This window comes from Alosa alosa, chromosome 13 (genome assembly GCF_017589495.1).
Source record: "Alosa alosa isolate M-15738 ecotype Scorff River chromosome 13, AALO_Geno_1.1, whole genome shotgun sequence".
In the NCBI taxonomy this organism is placed as follows: domain Eukaryota; kingdom Metazoa; phylum Chordata; class Actinopteri; order Clupeiformes; family Clupeidae; genus Alosa; species Alosa alosa.
In genome coordinates this window covers 19,692,467-19,702,200 of record NC_063201.1, presented here as the reverse complement: position 1 = coordinate 19,702,200, position 9,734 = coordinate 19,692,467, and the positions used below count along the sequence as shown (strand labels likewise).

Here is a 9,734-nt window from a genome sequence, read left to right as displayed (position 1 = left end):
CTATGTTTTCGATGGTAACCCATTGTCAGTCAATAGTGAAAGTAACTGCATATAAATGTCTTGTCGTTGACTGACACCATGGTAAAGTTAGTTTCACTTTGCCAATGAGTTCAAATAATAGAATGCAAATACGTGAGGGCTATGCTAGGTTTTAGCAGTGTTTGGAATAACGCCGTTTAAAAGAACGGCGATAGGTAACGACATTATTTTGTCACTAACGCGGTAATCTAACTACTTACTTTTCCCGTCATTACAATGCCATTAACGTTACTGGACGTTAAATGCGGTGCGTTACTATGCATTGATTGAATAAACTGTGTAATCCGAACGCACCCTGGCTCACAGCTAGTGAAGAGGTGGGTTAATAACGACATAAGCGATTATGATTGGCTAAGGCAGAGTCATGTTTCATGATAGCCAATCAGAGCCAGTGTTTTTACACACTTGCCAGCACACGTGCCACACACTAGAGGTCCCGCGCCCGCCCGCTCCCGCAATATTCTATCCCGCTCCTGCCCGCTCCCGCATTAATGTGTCATTTTTAGTCCCGCTCCCGCATCTGTAACATGATGTCCCGCTCCCGCCCGCATGCAGGAGGGATAGCCTATTCAGTTTTTCTTTCTGTCTCACGAAAGGAGCACACACTGAGAAAGACTCCAGATATCAGTTTCTTGGTTCTGAATGTAGGCTAACAACTGAAGTAGGCCTAGTATGGTGGCCTCTTCCTCTGTCATGCTTTCGATTTCGAGTTTTGACAATGAGCAGCAGGAACAAATTGAACCCACGTAAACGACAATAGGCTATAGGCCTGCTATCCGTCAGTTATGCTTAAACCCCGTTTTTTAATGCTGCCTAACAGAACATCCAGCTGAACTATAGTTATGAACACTACTTTAATCATTTCCATATTTAATTTTACGCACATATTAAATTTGCGGGAGTGCAGTGAATCATCGGTTTGTCCCGCACCCGCGAACGCACCTCTCTCATCCCGCCCACTCCCGCAAAGAGCTTTCAAAAGTTGTACCGCGCCGCACGGTCCCGCGGGTCTACCGTGGGAGTGCAGACCTCTACCACACACACACAAGTAACACACGCAATAGAGATTCGACGAAACAGCAGAGGTCAGGAGCAATCCGAAAAGTTGGCACTTTCAAGGTGGAGATATAAGCACTACTTCAAATTCATCAAGGCAAGAACGTGCAGGTAATGTGTACATTATGTCCAGGAGCGAAGACTTTGTCAACATCCGTTGTAAGCAACTAATTTAATGAAGCATCTCACATACGCATCTAAAGCTAAAAACACCGATACTTCCACCACAGATGATAGCTCGCCATCCACTAGCAAAGAAGGACTCGGAGCAAAGTCCTTCAAGCAGCAAAAGCTAGATCTTTCTGCCTCACAACAAAAACCTATGACACAGGCTGAAGTCAACCCTAGGTCTGTCGATGTGCAATATCTTGAATTTCCCCTTGGGGATCAATAAAGTATCTATCTATCTATCTATCTATCTATCTATCTATCTATCTATCTAATAAATATCGAAAGTTATGTAGCCTACAAACACCTGTCTGTTCTACTCATTTCAATTGGCTGCTCAAAACTGCTCAAAAAATCCAAATTCTTTGACATATAGCAACTTTTTTTGTAACAGTAACACAAATAGTCACTTTCCCTGGTAACGAGTTACTCTTATCATAGAGTAATTCAGTTACTAATGGATTCCATATACTATTCCATATGGTCTCGCAAGCAGCCTCCTTCAAATGTGCCGTTGAATGTCAAAATACCGATGCATTTATTTGACATCGCGCTTTGCGCTGTTAAAGGGAAACACACCCATATGACTGATTAAAAAACCTAGGAACACCTTGTTGCGCCATGCGCTCAACGTTTGATAACGAAACCCCTCCCAATGTGGACTGGACATCCTACTAAATTTGAATAAGCTTTTGACGAGTGACGATGCGCTTTTGACTGTCATGATAGGGCCCGGAGTCTGTCAGCGACATAAGAGGCCACGTCCACACAAAATCAATGGGTATATTTGAAGAGTTTGGTTCCAAAACGCTATATCTCCATTTTTAAAAACATTAATAAGTCGTTGTATTTGTATTTATAAATGTTATTTACTTGTGTATTTCAGGTAATATCAATAACATTGTTGTTGTTTTGATTGGAAAAGATCAATCAAATAACAATAACCCAATTACAGTCCCGTTGAACGTACTAGGAAAACAACGTTTTAAAAAATTATTTATGAAAATGTATTAAAATGGAGGATGTAGCGTTTTGGAACCAAACTCTTCATTTTTTCTTACCGCTTTCACACCTACCAGTAAAAACACTCCACACACAGAGGTGAAAGTGACTAAAAGTGCTGTAATGCATATGCCACATATGAGATTGTTCTGCACCCAACACCCACTTACCGCTCTTATTGTCTCTGTCCACACAATCATACATCAAAGACTGTAGGTTCACATGAGGTGAGGAGAGGACATCTCTCTTAGGGAAGGACAAAGGAAAGCGATACGTCAATGGTGCTCCAGTGAGAGCATCCCCGAAGAATAAATGTACAATTAGTTTCCACAATGAATAATGACACATTACTGTAAACCTAAGACCTTTTTACACAGAAATCACATCATATTCACAGAGAAAAGAGCCGTCATTCCACTGCATTACTGGTCTAAATAAAGAGAGGTGGCTAATTGCTGTCCTGGTGCACGTGTTCACATGTGTTCACTGTTTTTTGGGGGCCAGGAGGCGTTATCAAATCGTAACATGATGTGCAGCATGTGGGGTGTGTAGAGTGACGTATATCAGAGGTACAAATACCTCTGTCACACCTGTGTTATTTTCAAAATAACAATGGTGGGAGAAGCAAATGCGCTTTTGCTGGCAGCTGAGCACATTTGTACAACCCTTCAAACACAAGGGAAGTTATGCATCATATGGTACTACGTGTTGATGCTTACAATGCTGCTGCTGCTGCTGCTGAAGATGATGTTGCTCCTTCTTCTGATCAGCTGTTTCCTGTTTTTATCTCATCATGGTCGTGAGTCGCTCACACGTAGCCTCCTCAAAGCATCCTGTCCAGTTTCCAGCATTCCGCCTTGACCTATTTACACTGATAAAGTCCCACTTTTATCACTAGCATTGACGCCAGCTTATTCGGGGTTCACGTCGACCTCCCATTTTGCTTCCATCTGTGCACGGTATAATAATTACAAAAACAAATAAACAATAGTGATGCAACTGTAGGGGTGAAAATGAAATGGAATGAAAAATGACAAAAACATTCCTAATCTTGTTCCTGTTTGCTTTTCCATCTTAAAAATGTGTAAGACCTATACAGTGTTTTTTAGACTTTTGACTTCTGAACACACACACTCTGATTCAAACAATGGAAAAAAATGCAATGTGGTATTCGTGCCCAAGAGTTCTGTACAATCCCATTATGGCCGTTGACTTATGGTACACATGCCAGAGTGTTATACACAGTGGTTAAAGTGGGATTTGGCAGGTGGGGGAACCCTAAAATCCAGTGTCGGTGCAACGGGGAAAAATGACTCACCGTTGGACAACATATTGAGTATTGTGGTGCAGCAATACTTTTTGGACAAGAATTCCTAGCTTTTTGGTCACCTCTGTACACGATTAAAAAAATTAACTCATTATTTATTATGACCGCCGCACAGCGAAGCGGCGGTCATATAGGTTTAGTCAGATTTTTTTTTAATTTTTTTTTTTTTTTTTTTTTTTTTTTTTTTTTTTTTTCGCATGCCCAAATTTCCGTCAATGATTCCGGGACACTGAAAGACCGGGTACACGAAACTTGGTGGACATGTAACCCCACATGGATAGCATGGAACCATCGTTTTTCGTTTTGATCTGTAGCCCCTCCGCTGAATTGGACCCCCGAAAAGGAGGGTAGGGCAGACACAGTTTTCTGTGAATATCTCGAAAACCGTAGGGTTTAGGAGGACCATTTTTTTTTTGTATGTTGATCTCAAGGGGCCATGTCAACCCATTCCATAACCACTCATTTCATGTATAGCGCCACCTAGTTAAACACAAAAAGTAAAATGAGGTGGTGTAATTGAAGGTATCTGTGACCTAACATAGTCAAAACTGCACAAAATTGGAAGTGTAGGATCATTATGACACCCTATGTATGCACGCCAAGTTTTGTGGAATTCCGTTCATGGGGGCCACACAATAAATTAATTTATGTTACTATACACCAACTGGCCTGTAGGTGGCCGGAGACAGTTTTCTGTGAATATCTCGAGAACCGTAGGGCCTAGGAGGTCCACCTTTTTTATGTATGTTGGTCTTAAGGGGCCATGTCAACCCATCCCATTACCACTTATTTCATGTATAGCGCCACCTAGTTAAAAATGAAAAAGCAAAAATGAGGTGTTTTCATCTCAATATCTCTGGCTGACAAGGTCAAAACTGCACGAAATTAAAAGAGTAGGATCATTATGACACCCCTCTGAATGCATGCCAAGTTTTGTGTACTTTCGTTCATGGGGGCCTTACAATAAAATAATTTATGTGTACATTTAGTGACGTACACCAACAAGGATTCCGGGACACTGAAAGACCGGGGTACACAAAACTTGGTGAGCATGTACCCCCACATGGATAGCATGGAACCGCCATTTTTTCGTTTTCATCTGCAGCCCCCGCTGGACTGGACCCCAAAGGAGGGTAGGGCAGACACAGTTCTCTGTGAATCTTTTATGGTATGTTGGTCTCAAGGGCCCACATCAACCTGGCTCATAATCACTCATTTGTGATTTGCCCGTAAAAAAAATGAAAATCAGTAGGATTAAAAGAAAGCCAAAATAAATATTCATCATCATCATCATGGCTGCATTTTCAGTATTGGCGAAGTAGTCGTTTGTCCACTAGATGGCGATCGTTGCAGTGAGGCGTAATTTTGTTGGAAGTTAAAAGTGGGTTGGAAAAACAATGGACGCTTCATACAAGGACTGTAATTTACCGCAGCTTAACATCTAATAAGGATAGGACGATGTTCACATGAAGTGTAATTCCCATTTCTTCTTGAAGCCTAAATAAATCTAAGGATGTTTCTCGGACATGCTTGGTTTTACTGCAGGTGCGTTAATCTTGTAATATCAATAAGGACCTAGGTAATGTTACCGTTAAGCGTTGGTTGAGTGATGGAGGCATTTGATTGATTGCATTTGTAGAAAACTATAAATGCGGTTATACCAAGCAAATTGATAGCAGCACTGTTTGTATCTTTCGACTGTCATTTATTGCACGTGCTACAAAATCATTCTGTGCAATGGAAGATTTACCAACGTTACACCGGTCTGATACAGTTTTGCCTATACACGCCGGGAGACTGAGACGCCTGTTTATTTTGTTTTAAGTGCGTGCAGGGTGTGAGAGGGGAATCGATGTGCTTTGATTACAGCTTGGTAGTTGTAGTCTGTGAAATTAAAAAAGCACGTGTGTGTGAAGTATCCAAACAATGACACCTTCATTTCATTATGGCTGCTTTAGCAAAACACCTTAAGCTACTGTGTAGTGGGTCCCATTTAGAAGTGGCTACTTCATTCGCGCTTTCCTTGACTCATGGAGCTGCGTGAATGTTATTACAACTTTTCGCCACGATATGACAGTTTAAGTCCGCTTGATACTGTAAGGCGTAAGCCATTGGTTTCCAAAGGAGATTTTATTTGTGTCGCCAGCATAGCCTATTGACAATTTATGTTGTCAATAGGCCTACCTTATAATCCTACCTGTAGCTTAGGGAAGCTAACAACTTTCTATTAGGATCTAGTTTGTTAGTTACCGTTTTGTCATAACTCCCTGATGCATTTTTGCATTTAGAATAGCCAGAGCGTGTATATCTCAATCGGAAATTAAACAATATCGGGTGCCTATGGACTAGGCTGGGTGAACCCAGCCTGATCTGCCCGCCATTTATTTTTGATTTCTTAAAAGATTGAGCTTGGTCTGATGAAAGCCAGACTAGCCATGGACCTCAGTTAAACAATGCAAGGGAACATGAATCAGCCTATATTTGCACTAACAATAACGGACAAAAGTTTTTTCAACTTTGGCCCGTTAAAATGTGTATGAACAGTCTAGCTTAATGATTTTCATCAAGGCCCATTTGGACATGTCAGTTATTTGCACCACTGGTTAGATGTAAAACAGCATTTCGTTTCAGACTAGGCTACTGTTACTTAATTTGTGCATTAACAATAACGTTTCAGACTACTGTTACTTAATTTGTGCATTGACAATAAAGTATTACATGAACTAAAGATGACTAAAATCTTATGTAGAAGAAGAAACATTCACAAAAAATCCATCCATCCAAAATGACCTTTGTTTTGATAGCTGTTGAAAACGGCATGGAACTGACAGAGATGTTTTGTTTATAAATACATAAAAAATAAATAAATAAATAACATTATGCTGATACCTTTTGCTTTTTCCCAAATACAATGTAGCCTACAGGTGTAAGTGACCTTTCATCAATCCAGTTGCAATGGATGAACTGTGATGAACTGCCCTACTTGTGATTGTTTAGAGATTTTAAAGGTTTTATAACAATTCTACATCTTCTTTGGCTATTCTACAATCTATTCACCTTTTCAGCACCAGTAGGGTACTTTCTGTGCAGCCGCACACACACACTCAGGCATGCCAAACAAGCATACACAAAAGTTTCAAGAGTGGGGGATGGAGTAAAATATGGAGACAAATTGAAGTGTGATTTATTTTCGCGGAACGGATGTACAGGACTGAGCGGCGGTCATATTTTGTACCGCTATGCGGTACATCTAGTTTTAACAATATCATCGCGCTATATTGTTGCTATGAAAGAATATATTTATTATTAATTTATCTGAGGTGGTGGAACTGTGTTCCTCCCCCATACCCCAACACACACACACACACTTTAGCCCCTGGTTACACATGTCAGTATACTGATCTGTGTTATGTACTGTATGTCAGTATGTTACAAAGTATGCATGCGTATGTCTGTGTATGTGTTTATGAGCATAGGTGCATAAGTATGCATCTCTGTGTGTGTGTGTGTGTGTGTGTGTGTGTGTGTGTGTGTCTATATATGTGTGCATGTACCCTGCAGCTGTTTTGCATCTGCAGCCTTTGTGCCATATAATCATTGGGGGAATGACACACAAGCAAGTGAGCTGGCTGTGAGGCACGGCCTCATTAAGGACAATATGCCAAGCACTCTACAGAGCCCATTACATTACTGACTAATATTATGGAGAGCACTGGCACCAGGAAACAATTTAAAGGTCTGCTACATAGCAATAGGCATGCACAGTGCCACCAAATGTTGTTTATTATAAACATTTTTTGTGTGTCTTGAATAGGAATTGAGTGTATCTGTGAATGTATGGATCCAAACTACTTCCCCATAGGTTGGCCATTGTGTGTTGATCGTTGTGCAGCGGAAATCTTTAAGGAAGCCCTCAGTGCAGCTGAGTCACTTGCCTGCCATAGTTTTGTTTATTGTTTTCTAAAATGGTGAGAGCCAAAGTCAAATGTCATTGTGCTGTGGAAATGTGCAACACCACACAAGAACTACACAGACACACGTGTGTAAAGTGTGTGGTGTGTGACTGTGTGTGCACTTACTGGTGTTTCTTCACTGTCCTTAATTTGTTTTTGTTAGTAGAGCTATCGAGACAATGCGTGTGTGTGTGTGTGTGTGTGTGTGTGTGTGTGTGTGTATGTGTATGTGTGTGTATGTGTGTCTGTGTGTGTGTGTGTGTGTGTATGTGTGTGTGTGTGTGTGGTGGATGGGTGGATGGTCTGATTGGCTGGTTTGTTTGTTTATATGCGTGCATGCGTGTGTTTGTGTGTCTGCTTGGCTAAGCGCTGCTTCATGAACTGAACGGCCCGGTGTCATGTGCTTACACTACAGACCATATGTGTGTGTGTGTGTGTGTTGTGTGTGTGTGTGTGTGTGTGTGTGTCTGTTCCAGTTTTATTTTTGCAAGCTGAGCCAAGGGCTTGGCTGCGTGGCAATAACAGATCTGTTTACACTCTGTGTGCTGCATGTTTTGCAGTTGTGCAAATCACTGGTTAACGAGTGTCCGTGGAGCTTATATGAGCATATTTATCGCAGTCACATGGGAAGGTCTGTTGAACACTCTGATGCACATCTGTGTGTTTATGTTACTGTTGTTTTAAAATGTCTTTGTGTGCTTTTGCATGTGTGTAAATTAGTGTGGATAATATGTGTATAATGATGCTAAAGGATGTAAGTTTTGTATCATCAGTAGCAGTGTGACTTGGATGTTAAAATGCCAATTTTATGTGTGTGTGTGTGTGTGTGTGTGTGTGTGTGTGTGTGTGTGTGTGTGTGTGTGTGTGTGTGTGTGTGCAAGCTTGAGGTTGAGAGGCGTGTCAGTGGCGTCTCTGCCCCTCTCGGCTTCTCTTGACATCTGCGAGTCAATTAGCTGACGGGATAAAAAAAAAACATCCCTTCTTCCCCCTCCCCCTCCCCCTCTCCATCTCCCTCTCCATCTCCGTCTCCCTCCCTTCCCCCTCTCCTCTCCACCTCTCCTCTCCTCCACAGCCTGGCTGGCAGAACATGCAGCCTAGCATCTGACTGCAGCCCAGCACGATGAGACCTGCAGGGGGAGGAGAGCGGAGGAGAAGCTCCCGGGTGGGGGGTTGGGTGGGTGTCTGGAATGTGGCTCCTGGCCTGTTCCTTTGTGTGTTTAGTGAAACAGGGATGGGTGCCGGGCCCTGTGGGCTCCTCAGATTGCCTCGTCCACCCATCCCCCATAAAGGCACACACACACACACACACACACACACACACACACACACACACACACTGTGTAGCATTGAACAGAAGAATGGTATGAGACATGCACCTAAACACAAATATCTGCACACCTCATGAATAAGATCAAACACTGGACAGCTGCTCTAACCTATAAGAAATGTTTGGAGGAATAATTACTAAACTGGAATATAGGAACTTGAGAAAGTATTCTTTGATACAGTATTGGATGAAGTACAAATCTTGTAGATATGAGAATAAATATGAAGATTGCTCCAGTCTGACTTGACTCACTGTTTGTATTGGTCTCTGCTTCTCCTCTTTACTAAGGGATCATGTTTGTGTTATTTATGGAGACTAGTGCAGGGCCCATTCAAAACATGCTAGTTCTGTAGAAAGCCTGTAGCCCATTCAAAACATGCTAGTTCTGTAGAAAGCCTGTAGCCCATTTACATGCCCGAAGGTAGGCCTGCTTTAAAAATAGGATTCTAGGGAAAAACATCATTCTAAGCATTCAATGAGTAATACTTAATATTATTATATTATAATAAACATGCAGTAAGCAGAATTTAGGCATGGCTGCGTTTGACATTTGTTAGATCAATACCATAAAGGCCTAACAGCTGTTTTGCATTAAGGCTTTGTTTATGGTAGAGAAGACAAACACCATTTTGTGGAATGATGCATGGTCATATGAAATCTGCAACAGTGTGACTTTTCAAAAACAGTCTCTGATATAGCCCAAGTGACATCACATGTCTGTAGCTGCTGGGATGGCCAGAGTAGAATGCTTTTCATATGTTGCTTTATGAAACCGTGCATTATAAAAATTCGGTACCTAGCAGCTGGAACTGTCATTTGTCCAAAGACAGTCCAAAGTAGCCTAGGCTATTCAAAGTGTCAG

The 9,734-nt window shown here is 41.7% G+C and overlaps 1 long non-coding RNA gene across 1 annotated transcript; it reads left to right on the top strand.

The window, feature by feature from the left end:
• The first annotated feature begins 8,074 nt into the window (after positions 1-8,074).
• Positions 8,075-8,879, top strand: LOC125306471. Its single transcript, XR_007195568.1, has 2 exons — positions 8,075-8,176; positions 8,618-8,879. It is a non-coding gene; the product is annotated as an uncharacterized LOC125306471 (long non-coding RNA).
• The last annotated feature ends 855 nt before the right edge of the window (positions 8,880-9,734 follow it).